Genomic DNA, 14,824 nt, shown 5'->3' on the forward strand with positions numbered 1-14,824 from the left:
CAGACCTCAGGATGTACATGTGGGTGACAAAGGACACCCTTGTTGGGGAGGCTGTGCTGGTGCAGGAGCTGCCTCAGTCCATTCCTCCCCATCTATGTCACAGCTGCTGTCATTCTCCTCCTCTGTTCTCACTGGGCTATGGCCAGAGGGCTCCCAGCTCTATCCTAATCTCCTCCCCAAACTGGGTAACTGGGTCAGAAAGTGGCATTAGGGTGGCTGTGACTTGCAGGCAATTCCAGAGGCCCTATTTGCTTCCTGTGCTGGTGGGAAAACCTTCCCTCTGCAGAGCCACCTGCAATGGCCTGCTGAGAGAAGCTACTGCTGATTTCACTAGGGAAAGCAAAATCTTCCTTTTCATGACCCGTGTGGCCCTTTCCCAGCTTTGTACAAGAAGACATTAAAAATCAAGACTGTTTAAGATGGATCAGGATGCAGCAGGAAGCTGCTGTGGAGAAGACAGTGGGGTTGACACTTCTACCACACCCTGATTGGCAAACACTGGAAAAAACAACACAAATATATCTGTGTATGGACCTGATACCATGCAAACTCACCTCCAACAACCACTAAAGGCCAGGCATAGTTTGACAGTCACATTATAAATGTCAAGCAGTGGCTTTTTAGGCATAAACTGTACCAATGGTTCTTTAGAACTGAGCAGCCTGATGGTCTCGAGGGACCACTGACAACAAAACCCAGACACTGGAAAGGACAGAAGCCTGAAGCACAAGCTCCAGGGCAGAGCTCTCCAAACACCTCCTCTAATGGTCTTTTAGGATACACAGGAAAGAAAATGTGTGTACTTCATCCCAGGTGCACCAAAGTCAGCAGGGCTCTTGGGGAATTTCCATTCCTTTCCTTCTGTCTTTCTTTAAAAACACTGAAATTTTCTAAATAGTTTCCTGAATGCATCAAACAGGTGGACTGATATTCAACAGGGATTCTGCCCAGGGATCAAGACAGACTGAAAGCCCCACACGTTGCTGAGGCTGTGCCACTCTGCTCATACCTAAACAAAAGCAAGTTAAATTGCAAGTCTATGAGATTTTATCACTGTTTTACCACAAAATGATACTGAAATGTGAAAAAATAAAAAATCAGAACTGCGTGGGATGTTACTGCACTCTACTCACAGAAAAGCACATGGGTTTTTTTTGGGCACAGGGGAGGTGCTGAGCACCATCAGTGAATTGATTATGGTACTGGAAACTAGTATTACGTGACAGATTTTGTCTACAAGCAGTGTTGCAAAAAGTCATCTCTAATAAGAGGAAATGAACCTCTGACTAACCTGGGGAAATCGGGTTCATTGTGCAGCTCTAAGTGATGCCATTTTTTGTGTGTCTATAGAAAATGAGTGTATGGGACAGTTGGAATTTCCTCATCTAAATGGGAATATCAAGATCAGTTTTGGTCAGGGTTTGTGAATGGGAGACTGGGGTTGGAGAGCAATCTAATGAGCATGTTTTCATGAAACTCAGGAAGTGTTTTGCAGAAGTAAGACCCGTGAAAAACAGATTGCGTTTCTGGTCTTTGGACTTGGCTCTTGACTTGGCCCAGATCTGGTGGTGATCATGAGGGCAGTTATGTACTGTCACACTTCCCATCCTGACCCCAAACCTCCACTGCACCCCTGGCTGTCTTAGAAACAGCTTCTAGTTCTCCCCTCAATAAGAAACCCCTCTCACTTCTTATCCCAGGAGAGCACCCATCCTGTCTGGCAAGCCAAGAGGCACCTTCCCAGCACATTTGCAGGCAGCCAGATGAGCCTGATGAGGTTTGTAGTGTGGATCTAATTTTTTTTTTATTATTTTTTTGGTCTGTTTTTTGGACTTTTTTGGGGGGAGGGTTTGGTTTTTTTTTTAATTTCAGCACAGTATGCAAAAAACATAGTTCTGCAGAGCAGAGCCTGAGGGTTCTCAGAACACTGAAAACCACTTTTAGGAAAATGCTAGCTTACAACAAACTTCATTTCAATAAAGCAAAAAGCTGTCCTCCTTTGGACCATCATTGCTGTCACAGTGACATCTGAGTTTCTCTGAGTTTTCATCCTTCCCTTGTCCATTTAATGCACATGCCTGCCCTTAACCCTGGTGGTGGTGCTAGTTTGCAGGACAAGCCATTTCAGCTGAGGAAAAACACGAGCAAGAGGCTCCAAAAGATTATTTAAAAATGCATTGTTTCTTCTAGAGCTTCAGTAATTTCAGTGGCAGCACTTTGGGTGACCTGCATTAAACAGCACTCACAGAGAGCACTACAAAAGCAGAACTCACTGTGGGTTTGCTGCCCTGTCATCATCTCCTCCAGTGAATTCAGGCACCATGCAGTACCAGCACAGATAGTGTCACTAGCACAGCAACTGGTGGATGAATCATAATGAAACTATGAAGAGGAAACCTGTCACAAGCAGAAGGAAACACTTGCTTTTCAGTGGAGTGTTTAATCTTCATACAAGGGCTGAAGTTCAGGATGTTGGTGAGAGAATTAACTTGTGCCCTGGTCAGTAAATGAAGCTTTTTATGCGGTTATTTACTGCATAAAAAGTTGATGGTTCTGTTGCCATGGGAAATATGAATACTTGCCATGACAACTGGAGCAGAATGTGGCACATAATCCACTTCACACAGAGCATCTTCCAAAACAACAGCTCCCATTCATACATCCTACAAAATTCTGTGTCCTGGAGAGCAAATCCAGTCTGTTTTTCAGGCACAGAGGTTAACCTGCACTTTACCTTGGCCTATTTCCTTGTGTCTAATATTATTTACTACTTGGTTCTTATATACCCCTTTCAGTAATACATCTGAAAGCACTTTGCTAAGGTAATCTCTACAAAATAAACTTCTCTGTTTTACAGATGAGAAATTCAGGAAAAAAAAATAAAATCAGAAATCCCCACAGAACAGCAGATGTTTGCACCCACATCACCTGAGCCAGTAACAGGAGCATGGCTCTCATTGCAAGAAGGTGGGATGAAGCCAAAATCTGCACTATCAGGGCAGAAAAACTGCTGGGGAAAACTTCAGTGAGCCCAGTGCATCAGTTCCTCTGATCAGACAGGAACACAGTGATCTCCCTGAGCCCTGGTTTGGGATGCAGGACTGCTGGACCCCACAGGCAGTTTGGGCATGGAGGGCTCTCCCTGTGCCAGCCAGACCCTGCAGAGAAAGGATTGTGCTCCCTGTAGCATTTTGTTCCAGAGGATGCTTCTGAAAACATCTTTCCCCATTCTCACAGAGGAGCTGAGCATGCTGCTGCTGCTGCTCAGAGCTGTGCACACTGAAATAAAGCACGGCCTGTCTTTGCTGTGCTCATCCTGGCCAGCCTGCAGCTCCAAGCACCCTGCACACCTGCACTGCCCTTTGGCAGATTTGGCTTCCTCATGCCAGACCTGGTGCTGCTCCCCAACAGGCACAGGGTGAGCAAACACCACCAGTTTGGGTGGCCAGGTTGCACTTATTTAATCCTAAAAACCCATTGAAGCCCCACCATGCCTGGTGCACTAGTGGAGCACAGAGTTTTCTAGAATTATTTGCCTTAATGTCTGGAGGGGGAAAAGAAAGAAAATAAAACAACATATTGTGATCAAGAGTTATGAGTAACCTGGAACACCAAGAATGTGCTTGGAGTAAATATGTGACTGAGAAAACCATTACTAACCCAGATGATGATTATTCTGGCTATTTACCTCTTAACCTTGCCAGACACATTCAAAATTGCATAAAAAGTGACATCCCTCCTTTATCACAAGATTTAGCCCAGAGGGAAACTCTCTCTCTTTGAGTTACCGACGTTAACGATGTTGCTTTTGGCTTTGGATCTATTTCCCTACTTTAAAAAACAGCATTGACAACTTTTTTCCACTGGTTAATTTGCATAGTCACAGTAATTAAATATGAATCTTCAAATATTGCTTGACATGTTGTGCATTTATCATCAGTGAAACAGTCTCCTGCCCATTTTCATAATTATTGCTGTTCAGATCAAAATGGTTATGTGCTGAAAGACTGACAATTTTCTCCTTTTAGCTGAGTTCTCAGTTGTTTGCCCTTTTGGCAGCACTGCATAGAAGTTGTGTTTCATAATGAAATTAATTTCCATTCGCATATGGAGGCAATAGTTTCCTTTCCAAATTTTTTTTTTTCATTTTACTTTAAATTGTTTTTTAAGATTTGGACTCCAATCCGTCCTGCAAGGAGCCAACATTTCCTTTAATGATGTCTTAGGAACCACTGCTCATGTGCAGCCCTGGATGAATAACAGGACCATATAAACCCCCTGGATATGATTGATGGTTGGTTATGGTGGCCTTGATGGCCATAAAGCATTGCCTGATTGGTGTCTTTAACCCTTCCTGCTTGCGTGGGTGGTAAATTTTGCAAGGAATCAACAGTGACTTCAGGCCTTTGCTCAGATCGGAGGGTTGGGTTTTTTCCATCTCCACACTGAGCACTTTTACACAGTGGCTGCCCCCAGCACTGTGTATTTCTTTCACCTTGTATTCCCTGGCAGACCAGCTTTGCACTAAAGAGGAAAGAGGACAGGAAAAGTACTTTTAGGCACCCATAAAGCCTGGAAGGAGCAGCCTGTGTGATTTCCATGCCTCAGAAAATTCTGGGTGAAGTGCTCTCCATCCCAACTCCCCAGGCAGGTGGCTGACTAAGTGTTACCTGTCCATCAGTCATGCTGTCACACAAGGAGTCCTCAGAGTCTCTGCCTGACTGGACATGCATCTGTATGTGCTCAGAAACCCTGCTGGCTGTCTCCTCCTCAGTAGATAAATATGTAGCTTCTTGTGAACAACGTCTTAGCAGATTGAAGGAGCCTCTTAAGAATGATTGAGGTACGAGAACTAGTTCAAAAAAATCTGCAGACAGGTTGAAATCCTTAAAGTAATAAGAAGCCCCAATGATTTTTTTTAAACTAAAAATCAGTATTTCATTCTAGAGGCCAGATTACACTTTCATCTATAAAGGTGAGAAAGGAACAGGCTGTTCCTGTTGCATGTGCCTTTCACAAACCCTCAGCAGGCACACTCTGTGTTCCTCACCTCCTCTCTGTTTCTGGGTGCTCCCAGGTGGGATTCTGCATGGGCACTGCAGCTGGAGATGGTGCTGAGAGCTCAGGGGCCTCAGTGATGGGACCAAAGGAGAGGAGAGATTAAAAACCTGACCTCTATGTTGGGAGGGAACAAGGAGTTTTCCCCAGCCATGATTAAGCCCAAGCTTTTCACTTCCTGCCTGGGACTCACTGCTGGTGCTTGAACTGGAGGAAAAACTCTCTTGATTCACTCAGGCCTGCAGCTCCCGCTCTCCTGGTGGGAAGATGCAGCGCATGGTCTCATGCAGCTCCTGCACTTCTCATCACAGGTCTCAGGCTTTCATCACAGCCCCTCAGAGCTAGGAGAGAATTCCTTCATTTCACAAAAGTCAAATCAGACCTTTTTGAAAAGCAGCTTTCATCACAGATTAGTGCATGTGAGACTACAGCTCTGGGTTTGTTTTTATTTTAATCCTCATACTCAGTACAGGTTGGAGTTACAGCTGCTGGTGAAGATGGGCAAACCTCAACTTTTCAGCAGGTTTCCTCTAAAAGAAGGACTTACAGTTTGAGGTGCTGAACCAAGTGACTTTGTGATTTCCTGGTAGCCACAGGAGAACCCACTGCCCTGTGAACATCAGGCCCTTTGCTATCACTGATCAAAGCACACAGGGGCCAGGGAGCAGTGAAATGATCTCTGAGGAACATCTCCTCCTCCTCCATGAGGGCCTGGGGATCTCCCTGTGCATGGCCAACATTCAGCTGCACGTTTCTATTTCAGGTCTCGGCTGCTGGAGCACTTGATCAGCTTACCCACTGTCCTGCAGGATCAGGGCCTGAATGAGGGCAAGCTGGCTGTGACCCAACCCAGATAAGTCCAAGGTTTTGCTGACAGGTTGGGGAAGAGAGGGAGCTGGGAGAACTTCTGCTGTCTATGACAATAGCTGGCTTTTTATTGTTCAGATTTCCAGACCCAGAGACATTAGCGTGTACTGGCTTCTGCCCATCAATTAATTATAAGAAGAATGAAAGAGGGTCTGTTTGCTTTTTGTTGGGTGGCTTTTCTGGACCAGAAGCTGGAGCCCATCCTTTTGAACATTCTTTCCTGTACCAAGTCATCTAGAGAGTGGACTTCCAAGTGCCCTTTTACCAGGAGCAATGCAAGCTTTCCTCTGCCCAGGCCAAGGCAGGGGTTTGATGTGCAGCTTCCCCTGCCCACAGGGGCTGCAGCATTGACACACTGCCCAGTAAACAGAAATAAAAGCATTTGTATCCTGTGTAGTGGGTGCTGGAAATGTGGGTATCCACAGGACAGACTCCTCATCCTGAGGCTGGTTGGCAGAGCCAAGGCATTCCAGATATTGCTTAATTGTCACCCTTGGAAGAATAATTTCCTCCTTTATGTAGCTTTTCTGCTGTTCACAGCTACAAAGGGATGGCCCTTTTAGCAAGGCCTGTTGTGATGGAACAAGGTGTAAAGGCTTTAAACTGAAAAAAAGTTGATTTTGACTCCAATTTTTTTATAAAAGGGACAGTGAAACACTGGCAGGTTTCCCAGAGAGGTGGTGGATGCCCCAGGAACATCCAAGGTCAGCTTGGACAAAGCTCTGAGCAAACTGATCTAGTTGGAGATGTCCCTGCTCAGTACAGGGAGGTTGGACCAGATGACCTTTAAAAGTCTTCTCCAACCCAAAACTGTTCCATAATTCAGTGATCCTATGACTTAATATTGTGACCTTTCCTCATCCAGACGAGTGTAAGCAGATGAGCATTTTGCCTGACTTGACACACAAGAGCCCAGATGCAAATGCTAGAGACAAATATGGAATTTTGTTGCTCAGAAGTTGCTCCCTTCAGTCACTGGGTACCATCAACCCAGGGGATTCTCCACCAGACACAGCTCAGGAACTTCTGCTGTTTAACATCCCTTCTCCAAAGGCAGGAGCCCACCTCTTTAGCCAAACCAGATACTTTCCTGCCAGCAGTACTGGAATTGGATTTCCCTTTCCTTTGCCAGGGCTCTGGAGGTCTCCATCTCCCTGTGCCTGATGTGTCAAACTTCCTCCCCAGTTCCACTGAGAAAAAATGATTGTTCTGCATGGGGAAATCCTCCTCCCTGGGTGCCACTGCACTGCCACAGGGGTGGCACTTCCCTTCCTCCATCTCCTGAGCTGGTTCCCCAGCCTGGATTGCTGCAGCTGTCACCTGAAACCTGTGGCACAGCATCTGCTGTGTGCAGGGTGCCAGGGAGGGAAAGGGTTTGCTTGGTGCCAAAAAAGTCAGTTGTTTTTGCAGGCATTTTAAGGCAGGGTGTGCAGGTGGGGTTTGCAGTCCTCCACCTGTGCCAAAAGGAGTTTGTGTTTGGATAGATCTATATGGATGACAGTTTGTGTTTGGATAGATCTATATGGATGACAGTTTGTGTTTGGACAGATCTATATCTGCAGGATGAAACAGCAGAGTGAGGGACTGTGGACAAACTACCACAAGCCATCATCAAGTGGCTGCCAGCTTTACATATCACAATATATCCCTCACTGACAGGCAAAACTTCCCTCCCAGGGCCATTTATTCTCCAGGATAAACTCCTGTCCTCCATGAGGATTCTGTAAACACTTCCTGGGTGGGGAAGCAGACATCAGGAAGAAAACGATGACACAATATAATGAAAGCAATTTGGGGATTGCTTAGCACAGAGTGAAGGACATGAGAGCTCAGCAAATTTGAACCACTATTGTAATAACAAAGAACACAAGTCAGAGGAGTCTTTTCCCTGCAGTATCACTGCAAAAGGCTTCTCAGATGGCTCTGTTAAAGTCATTTTTGCACTGGGAATAGCCACTGGCAGGATGACAGCCTACATTTTGCTCCTTAATCTTATTGGCACATTTAGTTGGCCAGGGTTTAATTAATGCTAGATCTATTTATAGCGGCAACCATGAAGGATGTGAAAGTTCTAAGAACTACTTGCAGAGTCTAGATCCATGAGATTTCCTCTCATTTTTTTTGCTGTCCAAAATTTCCTCTGAAGCCTTCAAACATCTCTGTGACCTCTCCGGGCTGAAATTTGGAGGAAGGATGTTTCCATAAATGCATTGGGAAATAATACTTAGTAATGGACAAACCTGAACCAATGTGTCCTCTCAGCTCCTTTGGGATGTGGGTTGGCCAGCAGGGCCAGAAATTGTGCAATCCCTGGACTGCCCAAGCCCAGCATGCAGGGAGGTGGCTGCTTGTGCCTGTGCAATGGGGGAAGTGTCCACTCTGAATCAAATTTAAAAACTCTTTCTCAGCACTCCTGGGACACATATAGCCATGACTGTGCCTGGTGGCTTCAGCTTGGGAAGAGGGTGGGACAAGCCCGGGGAGGAACTGACCCTCAAGAGACTTTGCACCATTGTGGTGTAACATGAGCCCTCTTCTCACCCTGACTGTGCATCCTGATGTCTGATAGAAGCCTTTTTTCACTAATAAAGCACACACAAACAGCCTGTTGAAGGTGGATGAGACTGATGAGGGCCCAAGTACACCACCCCTACAAACAGAAAAAAACCTGAAGCTGGTTCTACCAGGCAGCAGAGGTTACAGCCTGAATAATTCATTTAACTACAGTGCAGCTCTACCATGACATGGATTTCAAGCCAAAAGCAAGTGATGTTTTGAAGGGCCTTAATGACAAAGGGAACTTGGGTTCTCTCTGTAAATCACAAGGGGCTGTGTCCTTCAGAGGGCAGGGCAGTATGTGCTTCTGAAGAAAGAAAATTGATGCTTTTTGGAAATGTCACATATTACTTTTGCTTTTTCAAGCACACTGAGATACAGCCAGTACTAGGTAGGAGGAAAATGATGACTCTGTTGAATAACTGTCTGGCCAATAGGATCTCCATAAACAGTTATTCTGATGTGCCCTGTTCACACCTATCACCAGCTAATTGCAACATGACTATAAGATCACCAGGGCTGTATTGACATGTGAGGAAGTGATTATGAACACAGAGCTTCCTCAGAAGCAAGGGCTGTCCCACTTTTCACAATGATGTTGGAGCACAGAAATCTCTGCGGAGCTCTAATGGGCTGCAGGGGTGAGCTGACAATAAGCACTCTTTAATTAAGCTCTTTGAGAAAGTCAGGCTCCCACTGGGCTTGTTGTGAGAGCAGCAAAGCTCCTGATTTATAGCAATTCAATGCCCAAGCTTCCTAATACTGATGTAGGACACCAAATCACCAAGACCTTTTCAGAGTAATTAAAGGCAGGATGTGCTCCTGGCTGGCATATCCCAGCTCTGAATGGGAATGCAGTCAGGGGTATTCCAGGAGCTTGCCCTGTACTTTATATGGTCTGTGCTATACAATGGGTTGCACTGGTGATGGTAAAACTAAGAACTACTTGCAAAGTCCAGATCCATGAGATTTCCTCTCGTTTTTTGCTGTCCAAAATTCCTTTTAAAGCCTTTCTCATTAAATTAGAAAGCGGGAAGAAGTAGTGATGGGGTGATAATTCAGGATCTTCCAAGTTCTGACCACAAACTTGCTGCAAAGTTTTGAGAAGTCCAAAGTTTATCTTTTCCTCTTTTAAATCAAGTGGGAAGGAAAAAAAAAATTAAGCCCAATGGCATGCAGGGTTTAATCAGTTATGGATTGATTTTCAGAAATAATAAGGAAATATCAACTCATTCTTGGCACTCTTTATCTTTGAAAAATGAGGCCACGGGGTGTTACTTTTCTTGCAGCATTTCTTTATAAAGACAATATTGCTCTTATAAGCTAAATCCATCTTGGCCATGTCATCAGGGCTCTGGGCATTGATGCAGCACATACAATTACTGCAGTAGCTCCTCCTTGAGCTGGCGTTTGAGCACACGCAGGGCTTTGGAGCCTCTTGGGTGGCCTGTGGCCAGTCTGTGTTGTCCCTTCTGAGGAGGTACCTGAGGAGGTGCTGCCAGTGACCTTGGCTGGAGCACAGGGACATGCCAGGGACATCTGAGGTGGCCACCAGCACATAGAAAATCTGTCTGCCCTTGGAACTGCCCTGCACAGGAGGATCTGAGCTCTGGTGAGCCACAAAGATCTGTGCAAACTGAATTGATTTGAGAACTCCAACTTCCAGACTCTCATAATGCCTTTATGTGCTAAACAGGAGCAGTCCTTACTCAGAAATGTTCCTTGTAGGGAGTATTTGAACTTTCTAGACTGCAGTCAAATCAGCCCTAAGCCTTTTCTTTGGCAAGGGCAGCTGGTGGAAGTTGTGGATGCTTTACCAACTCAGGCATTTTCCAATCCCTCTGTCACTCTTGTTCCTCTGCACACTTTCATCACCCTTCTTGAATTAAAGAAATGCTTGTATGAACAGAAGTAATATCACTGAAAATCTCTGACTATAGTCCTCCTCACTAATGCATTGTGACTATTTAACTGTGACTCCTAAAGTCTCATCCAGAGTCATTACTTTCAATCCTGTGGGCCTGCCTTCCCATCTGTGTCTTTGGTGCCTGATTCTCCATCAGCCCACACCCATGTGCTTGCCATAGGCAGCTATTCCCTGTGTATTACCTTACAAGGCTAAATACAAACAGGAAACGCCCCCCCCAAACTTCACAATTTGAATCACCATTATACTTGCTTTCCAATCAGAAGAAAAATGTCAACATTAAAAAAATAAAAATAAATTATTTTTTCTGCTTGGTGCAAAAACACCATAGGAAAGGAAATGCCAACATGAAAATCGAGGTACAATTACAACCCTCAAGGTCACAACAGTACTGTGGCCAGTGGGACTCTTGTGGGTGAAGTTGCTCCCTGTGTGGAGGCCAATTTTAGGCCGTTGTCACAAAAATCCTTCGAAAATAGGTTCTCTGCAGCAGCTGGGTTGCTCTTTTACTCAGGATTGAATTTCAGTCTGTGTGCATATCAGATGAGTAAGATTTGGTTCAATGAAAGAGTCTGAAGGGAATTTTTTTTTTCAAGCTGTGTGATGTGCAAAAACACCCAACCCATCAAGAAGAAAGACATGAAAAAAACAATAGAGATACCAGAAGCATAAAGGAGGAATAAAGACATCCTTTGGGATAAGGGAATGGAACACGTGTGGGTGGAAAAGCACACAGGAGAGATATGGAAAGTATTCAAAGAGAAATTACTGTATGCCAAATGTTTATGTGTGCCATTGAGCTATAAATACTTCAGGACTGGAGACAAGGGTAAAATTTATACAAGAAAGTGGGAAAAAAAAATCATCTGATGTAAGGTAAAACTCACTAAAAGCAGAGGGAAATTGAAAAAGTTGAGGTGGAAAATGGAATGAAATGCCAGTTAATGATGTGAAGAGAGCAGGACCAAACCCACACTTGGTTCTTACATGGGTGTGTATGTTTAGTAAAACCTTACTGTTTGCAACCCTGCTGTCACTGTTTCAGAAGCAGCTGCATCATAAGAGCTCAGACAACCCTCAGAGTCACCCTGGCAGCACCTCCTGGTCATCCTGCCTTTCTCCTATTGCTTCCTGGGTCCACCACCGCTCCCAGCACCTTCCTGCACTCCTGTGGGTCATTCCTGCTGCTCTATTCTCTGTTTGTTCAGCAGCAAAAGTGCCTCCATGTGCCTGGGACCAAACAGAGCTACAAATCACACCCCCAGTGCCAAGGCTGGCTCTCAGAATCACCACTGACTGCACACACTTGTGTTTGCCCAGCAACAAACACCTGTCTGTTGACCCTTATGACCAGGAATTTGGTGTCCCCAGGTGATGGAGGTGAGTATACAAATAAAATGTTGCAAGTCCTGTGACTACCACAACAGGCTGAGAGCCACACACCAGACCTGCGGCCAGAGATGTGAGTAACCTCCAGCAAGGGCAACCATGCATGACCTCAAGGAATTCAGGCTCCCCAGGGCAGGATTCCTCTCAACCAGACTGAATTATTTAAGAACTCGATGCTTACTCCCAGTTAATTGTGGTGACTTGTTTCTAGAGAGAGTGGAGGGAGAAAGGCTCCTTCAGAGACTTTGACTCAGAGGAATGAACATTGCAACTTCTCCTGCCATGGCAGCTCGTTGGGCAAGGTATGGGAGGCTGCCCAGTGACTTCAACCTCACTGCAGGAAATTCTGTTTTCTGGAAATGGTTGTGCTGTTGCAATGTTTTGGGGAAGGGTGTCAAGAGCTGAGAAGGAACATTTTACAGAAGGAGTTGAAATATAACTTCAAAACCCCTTGGACCTACTACAAGCAGCTGTACAGTGGGGCCCTGTGAAAGTTCATCCCAAAAAGAGACTTTGCCATCAGTGTTCCCTAACCTTGGGCAGGTACATCCCCTGTTTTGGCCATGCAGACTCTCTGGGTGGGATCAGCCTATTTGCAGAAGGAACACCAGGCACACATCAGCTCTGCCTTGCACTGAGCAGCAGCAGGAGAAAGCTGAGCTTGGCTCTCTCCTCTGTCCTACTTGCTCTGCTGTGATTATATAAGCAGCATTTGCCTGGCTCCTACTTTCTCGTTTCCTTTGCTTGTTTTCTGATTTTTAGGACACTCTTTTGCTCGAGTTACACTGACCTCTTTTGTCAGGGAGGGTATGATATTTTCTGACTAAAGCCTCTTATCTTTAATAACCCGGCACATTTACTGTCCAAATCAATAGTTAGACTTGGGAATTCTTTTAATTAGAAAAGCAACCACTCTAATCAATAGAGAAATCTGAAAGCCCCATGTAACAGAGAGGGAGCTGTGCAGAAATCTAGACCATCTACAAGCAAGACAGACACCTACAACAAGTATCACATTCATCTTCTCCTTTCCATTCAGCAGTGGAAAATACGTGAACATATTGCAGGGCACCCAAACCACCCTAAACACAGTCATCTGTGAGAAGTTCTGCTTTAGTTATGGTGAAATAAAGAAAAGGACAGCATCATTCAAAAAACCTGGGTACCAGTTAATAACTTCCACAATTCTCCCTCTTTCCACTCTGGCCACTGTGGTTAAACCATGCAGCTGTGGGAGATGGTCAGCAGCACAGTGACTTATCTGCCTTGATTGGAACTTATCAAACACAAGCTGAGGGTTTCCTTCTCAGATATGTGGCACAGGTGGCAGCTGATGCAATGGCACAGATAGACAAACTCCCACCCCAGCCAGCTGGCATGGAGATGGGTTTTCTCTTTAAATCATGACATGTCCAGGCTCATTCAAAAGCTATTTTACCCAGGATATAAAAAAACCCCTTGTAATGTGGAGGGCAGGATAATGTGAACAAGGGGGCAGAACACACAGTGAGGGGACACAGGACAGAAATGGGTTAAAGCAGAAGGTAACAAAATGCACAGCTTGGTCCAGGGCTCCCCTGCTCACCCTGCACAGGGACACAGCACAGTGAGGGAACACTGGTCGCTCTGTGTGTATCACAGGTACATGTCAGGATACCAGAGAATTGCTGTAAAATCTACTTTTCATGGGCTCCTATGGAAAAAAAAAAATCTGTTCCCCCAACTTTAAACTAAGCAGCTGCCAAGCTCCTGAGTGGCAAGGCTGAACACCAGCCCCAGGGATTTTTTTTGCAAGCCCTCACAGAGGATGACACTGGGTAGTGAGACCCTTCTGCATCTAGCCCAGCATGACGGTGCTTCTCTGCTCAAACAGAATGGAAGATTAATCAGATGTTAAAAATTACTATTCAAAAGATCTTCTCTGACATAAATACCCAGACTGACAGCAGAGCATTCAGCAACGTGTCCAAATCATCTTCCTCTTCAGGAGAGGAACAGAAACAGCTTCTCAAACAAATGAGAAAAAGACTTTTGTTTTGCTTTGTTGCAAAGAAGAATCAACTGATGACAGCAGACATTTAAAAAACAAGCCCATGCTTAATTATAATCTTTCTGGAGCAACCAGGATGGCTTCAGATTATTTTACATAACTGTGTTAAATCCCCCCTGAGAATTATTCGCCTCCTACACTCCAGGGTGCCTGAGCTTAAAAGATGGCCAGTTATTTAACAGGCTTGTCAGTAGCTTAAAAAATGTACCAGCACTTGCTGCAAAACAACAATTGCAAGTGGGTTTATTCCATTATCTTCACAGACCCTCTACAATGGGCAGGAAATTGTTCTTTGATGGTGCATTTTATTTTGAAGTGTGTATTGCTCTTGTGTGTTGAAATGGTAATGAACATAAAACATATATATATATATATATGGCCAAAGCTGGGAGTACCCTTTTGAGCAGTAACAGCCTAGCATGCACTTACTTTGTGGATTCAGTGTTATCACTTTCTCTGTGCCCTGACACTGCATTTTCTGTGCTTGTGGCAGGGCAGAAGGGAAAATACAGTCCTGAGCCTGATGACTGCAATTCTTATAATCCAGCACTGATGTGAAACCTTCAGCACTGTTCACTAAGAGAATAAAAACAACCTCCTGCAAACTGCCAGGAGGGAGTGTAGATCTCAGTGACCAAGTTACAAACCAACTGAGGACAGAAATTCAGCATGTCCCAGGCAAGCCTGGACTACCAGTCAGCATCTCCCAGCAGCAGATGGGCTCCAATGCTCAGCAAAAGGGGGAACGGAACAATTGGTGCAAATCCAACTATAAGGGAACCTGCAAAAGGGGGAATGGAGCAGCTGATGCAAATCCAACTATATGGGGAACCTGAAAAAGGGCAATGGAACAGTTGATGCAAAGCCAGCTGTAAGGGAACCTGCAGGGTCACATCTGCTGCCACGAGTCCCTGGGCTCTGCAGCACTGCAGATTGCCTCCGTTCATGCTTGGTTGAAGCTGTTCAAGAGGATGTGC

Source organism: Zosterops lateralis (genome assembly GCF_965231275.1).
Source record: "Zosterops lateralis genome assembly, chromosome: 21".
In the NCBI taxonomy this organism is placed as follows: domain Eukaryota; kingdom Metazoa; phylum Chordata; class Aves; order Passeriformes; family Zosteropidae; genus Zosterops; species Zosterops lateralis.